Source organism: Empidonax traillii, unplaced genomic scaffold (assembly GCF_003031625.1).
Source record: "Empidonax traillii isolate 1590-97213 ecotype Southwest subspecies unplaced genomic scaffold, ASM303162v1 scaffold667:size605846, whole genome shotgun sequence".
Lineage (NCBI taxonomy): Eukaryota > Metazoa > Chordata > Aves > Passeriformes > Tyrannidae > Empidonax > Empidonax traillii.
This window is the reverse complement of record NW_020955860.1, coordinates 282,887-297,362: the sequence shown is the minus strand read 5'-3', so window position 1 is coordinate 297,362 and position 14,476 is coordinate 282,887. Positions and strand designations below refer to the sequence as shown.

At 41.2% G+C, this 14,476-nt stretch overlaps 1 non-coding gene across 1 annotated transcript; it reads right to left on the bottom strand.

Annotated features, from left to right (window-relative positions):
- Positions 1-5,591: 5,591 nt before the first annotated feature.
- Positions 5,592-5,710, bottom strand: LOC114065487. Its single transcript, XR_003572980.1, has one exon. It is a non-coding gene; the product is annotated as a 5S ribosomal RNA (ribosomal RNA).
- Between the last annotated feature and the right edge of the window lie 8,766 nt (positions 5,711-14,476).

The window sequence follows — 14,476 nt, the reverse complement described above, 5'->3', positions numbered from 1 at the left end:
GAGGGGTTGAACCAGGTGATCTTTAGAGGTCCTTTCCAACCCAAACCATTTTATGATTCACTCTATTGGCTTTGCTCAGCTCATGAAGGTTTGCAGCAAAACTCAGGAGCTGAGCATCCAAGCCCATCTGTTAGGACTTGAATTACATTCAGTCAAATACCCCAATATAAAGTGGCATTCAGTCAAATACCACAACATAAAGTGAAAGCTGCTGTTTTGTAACTTAAAAAGTGAAACACTTTGCAGATTGCAGGAAAGCAGATTAAGGATTTCTTTCGCATTCTAGAGATAGATACAACCTCAGAAGACTTTGTAACAGAAACTCAGGGACTGGGTCTTTCTGTCTAAATGGTACCTTTCTCACAGACAGTTTCAAAGCTTTCTTCTCTCCCTCACGCATAGAAGGAGAAGTTCTCAGCCTCTCTGGTTGAGGCCTTGGGAAGGGTGAGGTCTGTCCCTCCACCAAACTAATTTGACAAATTAACATTTGTCACTGTCCATGACTACTGCTAATTCATCCTATGCTGTACTCTACACACCTGAGGAAAGAGTAGTAAACCACTGTCTTGTCTTGAATGTGATCCCAATTTTTTTTATGGCTGCTTCCCAGAACAAGAAAATAACCCACTGCACATGCTCAAGTTCTAATTATAAATAATGGTGCTCAACTTTTACACCACCGAGGCTCTGCAGCTAATACAGCACGTATGGGATGATGGGCCCTATTCCAGGCAAACAAGTGAGATGCTGTTAATGTGCACAGTGCCTGGCAAAAAGGGCAACAGCCCCCATCGGGGCAGGGGGAAACTGCTCTAATATAAGTAATTGGCAAAAGAAGATTTCATTTCACATCTGAACTCAGAACAGATATAAAAATAGGTTGTTGTATTTGGGATTGGTATTTTAGACAATGCTTAGGTCAATAAAAGTCTCCTGATCCTCTTCATTTAATGCTGCTTCCCAAGCGTTAAATCCTTCTCTATTTTTTCTCCTAATAACAAAGCTGTTTTCCTCCTGTCAAGATATATGAAGTGATAGATTGTGACTTATGTAATTACAGCAGCTCATCTACCTCAAACCAATGGCCTCAGTTAATCACATAACTGCTGCCAACAATAACAAATAGGAACAAAACCCAATTCTAAACAGAAAATTATGTCAAGTAAATTAAAGAACAAATAACCCTGATGGAATCACAACCTGCTCATAGGCATTTTACAAGCAAACCTCATCTCAATAAATCCAGCAAATTCTGTAGTTATCCACTCGATACTGCTTTTATCCAAGTGGATGAAATTTTACGATGAATTTCAGAGAGAAACAATAAACTGCTACATTAAGAATCAAGATAATATTATATCAGCTCTTCTGTGTGCATAAGAGCCACCTCCAATTCAGGTGTTAAGTAGATTAATTTATATTGCCATATAAGAAGAAATCAAATTTGCCTGGCTGGATTTAATTTCCATTCCACTTATGGAGACTTCCTATTAAGTCTGAAAAACATTTAAGCTATTTATGAACTTAAGTTTAAATGGAACTTAAAGTTTACTTAAGTAAACACTGTGACCACCAGTCTAGTGTTCTCAGGAAGTGTCTCCATTTGCTTTGCTGAAGCAGATCCATTTCCAGGCAAAACAGGCTCCAAGTGGGGATATTAATTAAATTTATTACTAACAGAATCAGGAGAACGAAAAATAAATCTTAAAAACACCTTCTTCTACCCCTCCTTCCTTCCCAAGATCTGCCTGTCCCCCCACAGGGGTACAGGGGAGTTATGATCACAGATTGTTTCTGCCTCTGCACAGAGAGAGGAATCCTTGCCCTACTCCTACTCCAGCTTAGGCTCCTCTTCCCATGGGTCAGCAGGTCCCTGCCAGGACCCTGCTCCAGCATGAGCCTCCCATGGGGTCACAGCCTCCTTTGGGCATCCACCTGCTCCAGTGTGGGTGTCCTCCACAGGCTGCAGGTGGATCTCTGCAAACCCACAGTCCTTCATGGACTGCAGGGACACAGCTCCTCCACCATGGTCTGTACCATGCCCTTCAGGGGAACCTCAGCTCCAGCTCCTGCAGCACCTCCTCCCCTCCTTCTCCACTCAACTTGGTGTCTACAGACTTGTGGACATGTTCTCACTCTGCTCTTCTCTGGCTGCAATTTTAATCTGCACGAAACCTTTTTTTCTCCTTCCTAAATATGTTATCACAGAGGCTAAATTAATTCAACAGCTAATAATTATCTCCTTTTAAGGTAACTGTGAGGGAGAGACAGTGTCATACTCAGAGTAGTTACTAATACCATTATACTTAAGCAGTTTATTTAAGGTAAACAAATCACTAACATCTCATCACCTAAGCAAATTTTGTAAAAATAGAAAAAAATTAAATAAAATCATGCTGCATTAACAACCCTGTTCAACTTTGGAAACACCTCAAAGCAATTCAGCTCAGGAAGAAAATCCTCTTAATTAGAGCTTGTTATGTATCTACACACAGGCAAAAACAGTCCTGCATTTCAGGATAACATGTTAAAAGGCTTCTAGCTCTGGTAACCAGAAGCAGGAGTTAACCTCTTCTTCGCTCCAGAACTATAGAAAGCAGGAAAGCTTCATCCTCTCTACTAACAATGTCAGGAACACACACATATCCACACACATTAAAAAAAAAAAAAAAAATTCTGCTCTTACATTCAATAGTCTACCAAAGCCTTACAAGCTTTTACAGAATTATACTAGTTATACTCATCAGGAACACAGATGAGGTCGTTCACAGCAGTCAAGAATTAGGTTACCTTGGCTCTCACTGTAAGCCAGAGAAGGACAAAGAGAATGAATGACAAAAATGAGGGAGGACAGGTAGAACCCAGGTGCTGCTGTACCATTTTCATGCTGATGTGAAGTGGGTCAGCATAGGAAAGGCAGTGGCACTGCCATCAAGGACCACCAGATTAATAAATTAGCACTGAATCATCTCTGAACACCTACTTATGCTACATATCCTCCCCTCATATCCTGATCTTGCTATGGACCAAATAAGTTACGCAGCCATTTCAAAGGCACTGGTGAAACAAGAATACCTGTGTGATGTTAACAGAACATCATTGCACTTAGATCACAAATAAACCATTAAAAGAAGGAAAATGGCTTTGGGGGAAAGTATTTTTGAGACAACAGAAGTGACTTTCCCTACTATCTTCAAAAGGACATTACCACGGGAATGGAATAATGTAATAGTAAACAATACCTGAGTAGCTCAGGATGGTTTAGAGGGAAGTGAAGATCAACATATTTGACAGAGTTTCTTGGGTGCAAGAAAAAAAACAAATTCAGGTAACAGCACTCAAGTCTATTGTCATATCATGGGGTGGTTCATTCTGTGTGAAAAATAAGTCAAGCCAGCAGAGTCAGTCACAAGATAATTATGAAGTACACGTAAATACATAAAAGTTGTTTTATTCTCCTACAGAATCAAACAAAAACTAGTTGTGTGAATAAACACCTTAATTAAGACATTTTTAAATGTAGATCTAATGCCGCAACCTTTCCCAGAATGCCATTATTCTGACCTGGGAAGGACAATAAAAACAGAGCATATCAGTGCAGTAATTAAGGCTTCAGTTATCCACCACCTCATTAGTTCTGCCTGTGGTCCTCACGTTTAAGATTTTTTTTTTGTGGCAGGAGCAATCATCCACAGATACAGCCCATGTCTCATAAGCCGGTTCTTTCTAACACAGATGTGAGGTTCATGTCAGGACTTTCTGACACCTCTAACACATCATGTCTGTCATGTTCTTAATTTTTGCATTCTGACTCAAGGAAGAAGAGTTTGTTATACTATCAGGACTCATTAGAAACAGATAACAATGTTTTTAAGTGATCTTTCTCTAAAATTCTTTGGGAGGTGTCTGAGAGAGAGTTGCTGTCACTAAAGGTTCAGCAGCTGTAGGAAAATACCAGCACAAGAATAAGTTATAATATCCAGGTCCAGGGGCAATGGGCACAAACTGAAATGCCAGAAGTTTCATTTGAATACAAGGAAAAACTTCCTTACTTGGAGTGTGACAGAGCACTGTAACAGGCTGCCCAGAGAGAATATCTCCTCTAGAGATATTCAAAATCAGTTTGGATGCATTCCCATGTAACCTGTTGTAGATAAATCAGCTTTAGCAGGGGGCTTGGACTAGATGATCTTCAGAGGTCCCTTCTAACTCCAACCATCCTGTGATTCTGTGATCCTTATCAGAGCTTCAGTGGATCTGGAAGCAGGAAGGCTCCTGGAAGCAGAGGAGTGGGTTTCTAGCCCCAGCAGGAAGAGTAGGAGATGGAACTGACACTGAGACAAAGACAGTTAATACTGTAATCTCTTAGAATGAATGGGGATCTTTCATGAACCCTTCTTATAATCATGAGACAATGCTCTGCTTCCACAAATTCAAGGATTCACAGTCCTTCAGGGATACCGGTTAAGCCCTAGGAAAACTTAATGGGGAAACAGGGAAGTGATTTTGCTTCAGAACCCTCCCATTTACCTGTGCAAATCTCCTCCATTCCCTGCTGCATTGTCACCTCGCGTACAAACACCTGCACTAGCCTGAATCTTCAGGTTCAGGAGAGGTCTCTGCAAGGATCTGCACAGGGAAACCAAATCACTGAATTAGCCTTTAAAAGGGCTGAAATCAAGAATCACTTTTGTGCTAGGGCAGTGCACCAGAGCAGCTGAGCAGGGCAAGTCCCTCACTGATGCCCTGCTCAAGCTGCATCGGGTTACTAAGCTGGCATGGGTCTGGACAGGACAGGGTTAATTTTTGCAGTAACCAGGAGGTGGCATAGCCAGGACACAGAGGTTATTCTGTACCATCTCACATCATAGAATCATAGAATCATAGAATCATAGAATCATAGAATAGATTGGGTTGGAAAAGACCTCCAAGATCATCAAGTCCAACCCCTGATCCAACTCCAATTACTATATCATGGCACTAAGGGTCACGTCCAATCTCTGCTTAAAAACCTCCAGGGATGGTGAATCCACCACCTCTCTGGGTAGGCCGTTCCAATGCCTGATTACCCTCTCTGTAAAGAATTTCTTCCTAACATCTAACCTAAACCTCCCCTGGCAGAGCTTGAGCCCATGTCCTCTTGTCCTATTGTTGGTTGCCTGGGAGAAGAGACCAACCCCCACCTGACTATAACCTCCCTTCAGGTAGTTGAAGAGAGTGATGAGGTCACCTCTAAGCCTTCTCTTCTCCAGACTAAACAACCCCAGCTCCCTCAGCCTCTCCTCATAGGACTTGTGCTCTAGTTCCTTCACCAGCCTCGTTGCTCTTCTCTGGACCCGCTCCAGCACCTCAATATCCTTCCTGAACTGAGGGGCCCAGAGCTGAACACAATACTCAAGGTGTGGCCTCACCAACGCAGAGTACAGGGGAAGGATCACTTCCCTGCTCCTGCTGGCCACACTGTTCTTGATGCAGGCCAGGATGCCATTGGCATTCTTGGCCACCTGGGCACACTGCTGGCTCATGTTCAGCCTCCTGTCGATCAGCACCCCCAGGTCCCTTTCTGCCTGGCTGCTCTCCAGAAAAAAAAAAGCCTACAGCAGCCGGTATTCCCAGGCGGTCTCCCATCCAAGTACTAATCGGGCCCGACCCTGCTTAGCTTCCGAGATCAGACGAGATCGGGCGTTCTCAGGGTGGTATGGTCGTAGGCACTATTAGGGGTAGGGGGAAAGGATTGCATTGCTGGGGGCAGGGGGAAGGGATTTTCTTCTGAGGAGAAGGAGTTCCTTCAGGTCAAGTAAGAGTGGAAGAGGGAGCAGGGGTGTATCCGTGCTTCTAAGCAGGAGGGAGCAGTCGGGTATTGTCTGTTGTCAGGGTTTTGACAGTGAGCAATAACGCTTCTTTTCTTGTACTCTCTGTCATTAGCATTGTTGCTGTTACTGTTTTCTTATCTCATTGCTGCTTCCAGTAAACTGTTCTTATCCCAGTCTGTGATCTTTACCTTTTGTGCCTCCAATTCTCCTCTCCATCCCACCACAGAGGAGAGCGGGAATGGGAGGGGTAGAGCAAGCAAATGGCAATGTGGTTTCAGAGAGTCTCAGTGAGAGCACTAAATTGGGGAGTACCATTCCTAAACCACAACACAGGCAATGCCCTGCACTGCTCATGGTGTCTGCCAAAAGTGTTGGGCACTTCTCAAGAAAACCTTCCTGTTTAATACAAACCAGTTACCTCTTGATGCCGTGCCTTGGAAGGGAGGCTACACAGCAGCCTGATCATTTTGCATGGCATAAACCAAATTGTTTTCATAACAAACTGAACTGGCACACAGATTTCTTTTGTTTAGCCTCTTTAGCTTATTACAAATCCCAGGCTGCAACAGTGGTGATTAAACAGCATTCCCAAGCACTGGTTTAAGTAAGCAGCATCACTAAGTTATTTTTGTTACACAGGAGCTCCTGACAATAATGCAACCTTTATTTTTTTTACTCCTTCACTGTGCTGAGAAAAAAGCACTGTCCTCTACTTTGGTCACCCCTTAGCACTCACCAGCCACTCGTTTTCAAAAATGCCAGGAGAAGGGCAGGCATTCCTGCTAAAGTAAGGTCTACTATAAGCAAATTCTCAAACATTTAGAGAAGCTTTATGCAGACCCCACTGTAAAGATCTTTCATGGCAACTTTTGCATAAAATACAATAGCCAAAAGGTACTTTAAATAGACACCTGATCTGGCAGCAGAGTTTATTAAAGCTCAGGAAAGTCAACAAAACCATTATTTGTTTATCTTTTCGTCATCATTGAGGAGCCCCTCTGAAAGCAAACCACAACATACCTCTTCAGGTATACAATGTATCAATTTAACTTATCAAAGACCAACACCAGGACACTGGGACTTAGGAAAGGTGAACTTACCAAAACAGAAATCCAGGTAGAAGCTAGAGGCAGCTGTGCACTTGCCCCAGTACTGCCTCCCAGTGCTCAAACCTCCCCATTCATAGCGACCTGGGTAATTACCAGGGACCCTTTGTCTTCCTGCTGTAATTCCCCAGCCAGCCTACAGAAACACAGCAGAATCCTTTAGATGCACAGATTCTTTGCTGCCAGGTATATCTACCTGCACAACCCAACCTTCCCCCATTTGGTGAATGTCAACCTCTAGGGCATGGCACACACGTCAGGCTAAAGGTAGAAAGCCACAATACTATTATCAGCCCTTTGAGTAAGTCTCAGAAGCATCATTTGATCAGGTCTGACTCTATTTCACTCTCCAGGCACTTCAGTAGGAAATAGCTTGCCTACCACTTCATAAAATGACAAGTTTTATCTGCAATTTCTAACAGTTTCACATAATAGGAAAAAAAATACAATCAAGACTAAAAAAAGTAGCTTTAAAGGAAATACAAACAACTCTCACCCCTGGAAAAGCTGCATGGAGCTCTTTATCCATAACTTCACCAGGAGGAACTATTATCTCTCTTGGTTTACCTGGTGTTCACACCTCAGAGGGAGCAGGTACAAATGAGACCAGATGCCAAAGTCAACAATATGAGTTTTACTTAATGGTTAATAAATAGAGAGAGATAGAAAGAATTAGGAAAAAGGAGGGGGAAAAGAAAGAAAGGGACAGAGAGAAATTAAAACAGAAAATGTATCACCACTCCATGTAACCCAGCAGTGTCCCATTGGTCTGGTTCTCCTGGTCTTCTTGGTGGTGAGGGTCCCACAAAACACAGAGTCTAATGGATTAACATATGTTCAGGAGATGCCAGGCACCTCCCCTGGGGGTAGGGGGGAAGCTTTGCAGTCTCTTGTGACAGTCTCTGGATTTGTTACTTTACTTGGATCACGTGCAGTCCTCTGGTGGTGGAAGGCTTCAGGAATGAGTTGGGGGGGGGGGGTGCTTTGGGGGTCTTTGATGGTTCATGAGCCCTTCTCAGCTGCCTCTCACATTAATGTCCCCTGTGTATGCAGTCGCCCCAGAGGAGGGAATGTGGGAGGTTTACTCGTTCGATTTGGTGTGGAGATTTATTTCACCACGACACACCCAAAACACTTCTCCACCACTGCCTGGGCCTTGTTTACTTCTCCTCAGACCTGAAATGATTAGACAATAGTCTTATCTCAAGGCCCCAGTCCAAATTCCAGTCAGGATGCAGAGCGGGAAGGGAGGAACCTCGGTGGACACAGACAGACACTTGCTTTTTTGCAGTTTGACAAAAAGTTTTTCTATGATTTTGACAATTTTTAAGACATTGCTGACATTTCAGTGCATCACAATGTGCGCTACACTGAAGTCTCAGCACACATCCTCAAAGGGTTTGGTTTGTTGGATTTTCATAAGGTAAGGAAGGTGGTAGCTGGATGCCTATAGAGTGGAAAACAAGCAAACAGTATCAATTATTTTACAAGTCTTGCAAAGCCACACCAACTGTTGATAGCTGAAGGGCAGCTTGAGATCCTCCACTTACTGAACTCTTTTCGCATCTCTTTACCTGACGAACACCCCCAGTTGGGGACAAGGGAGAAGCAAAGAGCTCTACAGATGTTGCACCATGGACATTTCAAATTAAACATGACTGAGCAGTGGGAGGGGAAGATGGCACAGAGCAGTCTACTTTGACAAAGACTAAGATTTAACTTGCTTTTGCACAAGTTATTACCATCACCAACAGAAGCTGCAAGGGAGTTCCTTTCAGTGTTTCTCAAAAAGTGGTTTACACTTCACTCTTATTGATTTATGGTAAACAAATGATGAGCAAAAAGTTACCTTTTTATTACTTTTGTTATTATTTATTCAGCACACTTGTAGCAGCCACGGGTAGAGCCCTTCTCAAATCTTCGTTCGCGAAGCCTAGCCATGAAAAAAAAATTTATTTATTTATTTCAGAATTCTATTTTAAATCTATAATATATTATCTAATTCTCTCAGGCTACTGAGTTCAGGGCACATCGATTAAATTTTAAGTACCAAGTTGTTGATACTGCAGAGCCAGGGTCTTGTGGGATATGACCACAGTGAATGCAAAAAACACCTATTACAAGCACTGCATGAAATGGGTCTTCAAGAATATGCTCTTCACAGTCATCATTTTTCAACATCTGTTCCTCAAGTTGTCTTGAGGCAGAAGGAGAAGAGGAATCTTTAAAAATCTATTGACTTCAAGTGTTATATTTATTGTGTCTGGTGATCTAGGATGACTCCATAATATGAATCAGCTTTTTTTAACCAAAATCGTGATTTTCCATATCTGTGTACAGAAAAAATTTAAGCTGTAGTCTCACAGTCAGCAAGAGATACATGTTTGCATCCCCATTGCTGCAGAAAAAAAAAAAAAAAAGTAAAAAAACCCAAAACAAAGAGATTTGCCAGATTAAAAGCAATAGGATAAAAATCTTGACTCTTTCTTTAGAAATAGTATTGACAGAATTTGAATCAGAGTGTGTAAGAAAAGCAGGTAAAATAAAAGACAGAAGACGCATAAATAGCCTTTTCTTACCAGAGAAAACTATTTTTTTCTGAAACATTTCCCTTATTCTAGGTCATATCCATCATACGCTTAACATAGCAAGACAATGTATTTAAATTGTGAAATTCTACCAATTCTAAGATAAACTAGGATATAATACAGAAAGAACCAGATGGTCCCTAAGAACTGAAACACTAAGAGAGATGTGACACTCAGAAACACAACAGAAGGTACAATTTATGTACGTCCAGTAAAAGAATGCCACCAATTGAAGACATCCCAACTGGATTTTAGTATTTCACCAGTGGTCTCATGCCCATACACTTGGATAGGAGAGAATGAGCTCTGTTCAAGTGCACCAGCTGGTGGAAGCCAGATAAAAATTGATTCTTTGTAAATGCATTGCAATCTTCGTAAGTCTCAAAGATAAAGACATCCTGGGATCTTCTAGGGGGGGAAAAAAAAAGTGTTGTCGTGATCCCCACAGTGGCAGACTCATAATCCAAAGCTTTATTTTAGCCAACTAAACCTGACAGAATAGGCTTGTTTTGCACACTTCCTGACCATGGAAATTGCCTAGAGAAAGATGACCTTTAAGTTCACAATTTATCATGTTTTCTTGCTACAAAATAATCTGATGATGTAGCAGTTCTGTGATTTTCAAATCAATACGTTTTAACTGTCATTGCCACAATCAGCTATCCAATTTCTTTGCCCATTTTTTGGCAGAGCTGGATGTGTGCAGCCTTTTTAAAATACTTAATGATGACACTGAAAAAGTTATTTATATTTTCAACTTGACAGTTTGTCTTTACACAGAATCCAGACACAGTAAACTGAAGAGCCTTGAAAAAATAACACAATAAATATGCATATAAGGGCACAAAAAATGACTCTTGGAAAAACTTAATTTTTCCCTTCTGTAAATTCAGTTCTCACACAGAGGTTCAAATTGTGCACATCCAGGAAAATCTGTGATTATCAGGTTAAAAAAAAAAAAAAAAAACATATATTTATACATATATAGCCTTTCTGTTCACTTTCACACGAAGAGGTTTTTTTTTCCTCTTCAAGTTTTGCCTCCAAGAAAAATTACATTCCCATAGCACAGAAATGTTCTTGGTTACAACCAAGAAACGGAAATAAAACACTCTGCATAAAAACGAGTCATTATTCAATTTTGTTATTATTATTATTTATTAGACTCCTTACCACACAGTAGTTTAGCTAACAAGCAGCGGTAAGGCCAAGGGGCAGGTCATAAAAAATATTCTTAAACAAAGGATACTGACAGTTTTTAGCACATGATTTGTGTTCATTGATGTCTGATCTGCATCTCAGAATCAGCTGTAGCAACAAAATATTCACATCTCGAGGTAAGAAGAGTTCCAAGGTAACACCCTAAATGCTGCACCTAACATTGGCAAAATAGGTCCCTGCTTTTTCTGGTATTTAAATTATGATACCCTTGGCCATTTGAAAATTTGAACAGCAGTTCGGATTTTTCAAATAATCATACTGGAGTCTAAGAGGAAGCAAATACAACTAATAACATACCTGATCCCCATGAGAGCATGAGCTCTGCTCGCAGGTCTGACAACACGTGGTTCTAAAATGACAACTCCCAACTATTCTGCAGATGCTGCCAAAGGGAAAATCAAAAACTTTTGGATAGAGATGAGTCAACCAAACTCTGACTCCTCATCACTCACTGGACTAAAACCAGCATGTCATATTTGTGGAAAAATACTGCCCCAGCAGCTCTGAGCATTAGAAACTGTTGACTGTCTTCATTTGTTCATGCAGGTACACAAGAACATTTTTGAAACTCAGATGAAATACTGAAGAGATTTCTGAGGTAGTGTGGTACATCCAGGGCCTGGGCAGCCCTTCTCCTGCTCAGCCCTGGTTTGTTTCCAGAAAAGTAGCTCACAGGAGCCAAGAGCCTCCTCTTCATCTGACTGCAGGCCTGAAAATCTCAAATGACTTGTGGGAATAATAAACATTCACCAAGCATATGATTAAAAGCATTTTCCTGCCTTAGTTCTAGGTGTCAGTACTGTTCTTCACCATGCATCCCCTCCATTCCTCCTACACAGAATTGTTACAGATTACAGTCTTTTCACAGTTGCAGCATCTCAAAAAACTACTCAATTTACCACTTAGACTTCAGACCAAACCCAATCATTTAAGCAGAAAAGCCAAAGACATCTCAAATGCAAAACTTAAAAGTCAGCTTATAAAGATTTCAAAGACTTACTTTCATTACAGGAAAATCGATTTCTTGTTGGATGAAACGTAAGAATGAAATCAAAAGTTAGGAAAATGGTGAATTTCACAAAGAGAAGATTGATTACCCTAATTTGGAGGATCTCCTCACTTTAGAAGCAAGTTAGTCATCTGGTCCCTGGCAGCTGATCTATGAATCTTCATGTCACCGAGGGAAGCAAGGAAGCTGCTGGCATACATTTCTCTTCCTAACACCAGGCTCTGCCCACACTGTCATCACACAGCCCTGGAGCAATCAATCTGCTACCACGGCATCTGCCTGCCTGCACCATGCCAGATTTTGGGAGAATGTGGTTGAGCAAGTTAAGCGAGCTAATGCAAACAGGTGAATAGTAAAAACAGTTCTCAGTAGCAAAAGCTAACACTAAGTTTAATTTTTCAGACACAAAACAGATGCACTTGAAAATTTCATGAATCAGTTAAAATTCAACAAAAACTTCTGTTTGATTTTCCTGATTCCAAAGGTTAAAAGTTCCAGGACACCTCGCCCTATTTTCTCTCTTGGGACTGTGGATTCAAGGCCTTCCAGTGCCTACAGGTCTAGGCCTGCCATAAGAGAGGAGATGAAGAACCTACTCTACAGTTAGTTCCCTGTAATGCCAAAATTCTCCAGGACCTCTAGGACAGAGTGAGCACTCCGACTCCTGCAGAAACCTCAGTTCTGGCAACTTCAGTCCAAATTACTGGCTGCACAGGAAAGTCCTCCCCACAGGTTTCCAGGCTTCTTAAGGTACAATTGTTAGCATAAATTCAGACCATAACCCTTGAGCCACTTGAATGCCACCACTGGGGGCTGGAAATCTCAGGGCTTTCAGGTTTCACAGGCACTAGAGTATCAATACTGGACAGGGATATAAGTGAAACATCAGAACTATCTCTTTAATTAAAAATATGTTGGAGACAGAAGGTGGTGACTAAATGGTGGAGAATGCCAGGTATCACATAGCTTAGAAACAGATACCATAATGAAGAATTAAACTATGCACAGAGTCATACCAGAAAAGCAAGAGAGGAGAATTTCTTTGTACAATACATGAACATAATACTCATAATACTGAAACATAATGTTTCAGGACAACTCTTGTAAGCAATTTTGTTTCATGTTATGATTAGCTTGATTATTTCTAGCTCCTCCAGAAATTCAAGGGGTTGCTAGTGGTAGCATCCATCATGTTTACTCATACAATTCAACCCTAAATCTCCTCACCAAGCAGTGCTTCAGTGTTCCCTTCAGAATAGTAAATAACACACCTGGTTTTGAATGTGGGTATATTCCTTTCCCATTAATGCCCCACCATGGGTTTTGGGCCCAAAAATACTGGTGTAACCATAGGACAAATCCTTTATAGCATTTGTAAGATAAGTCTTAGGCTCTCCTTACATCGACAAGTGTGACATGAGAATCTGACCTGTAGAGCAAGGCACCCGGCATCAAGAATCCAGCTTTCACTCCACGTGCATTTCAAAAGGCCGTATTTCAAACAGTCTTACCTGCTCCAGTGGACTGAACACTTGCCAAGTAGCCAAGACACACGGGATGTATGTCCTGGGCTTTAGCTTTATTGAGAGAAGAACCCCATTCAGGTACTGACACCATCATGTGGTGCAAATCAAAGTGTGAAACGCAGGGAAGACTCAGAGACTCGTTTCAAAAGCGTTTAACCGACCCAAGATAAAAACGGCAGTGTAGGTGCACCCTTGTTCTCCCAACAGCTTCCCATACCATCAGTATCCCCCACCACCGTGGGCATATGCAGTGCTGAGATCCACTCATGTAAACTGACTAGTCTGAGTGAGGGTTAATTCTTTTCAGGCTTCAGCATCTATCCTCACGATACTGACTGCAATATCAAAGCCTTTGCCTCCTATATGGAGAAGAAAGCAACAGTCATTAAGCTACACAATCCAATTTTAATTAAGCAGGCCAAGAAACCATCAAACCGTAATCCCCGAACTGTTCTCTCTCTCTGCTGCAACAGGGGTCAAATTTTAATTACGTATGATGAAAATAAAATGTTCTCCCAATTTGCCTTTTCACTTGGTGACAAAGTACCCTAAGCTTCCCCAGAGACTTGCACCACACAAGACTAGCAACAAGATTAAGTTGTTTGCTCCCTTTTTTTTTTTTTTAATTCTAAAAATGAATCACAAGAATATTAACTATGCAGTGCTGCAAGTGCCTGGAGCCAGGCTTCTATCTATGCAACAAAACTATTTTCACATGCCAATCCAAGACTATCTTAGATTTATTGATGCTTACATAGTTTATACTTTCAAATTACAAAACACAGGAAATAATTATAGCCAAATTTGTTTTTTAAAAAAAACCCTCAACTTGATCTCTGATGTACAGCCTTAACAGTGGTGTTAAACTGCTGGACTAGTCTTGAATGTACCAGATTTTACTGATAGAATAGTGCTTATTTTCTTTTCCTCTTCTCATTTCCAGATTTTTTAACGTAGTCTCTAACACGAGAAGTACCCCACACTCAAAAAAGCCCCACCTATATGTTTGCTCTTATATACACTTTTAAAACTGTTTTAAGACTTGGTATATATTTTAGTATCCATAATCAACATTTCTCAGGCTATTGCGCTTTCTACGGAATACCATTTCAAAGCTTTATTAATTTGTCTGGAGACATATAAGGACTACTTGCTTTCCCTGGAAAGTCACAACACTGACAACCCACAGAAATAAGAGAACAAATTTTCTAAG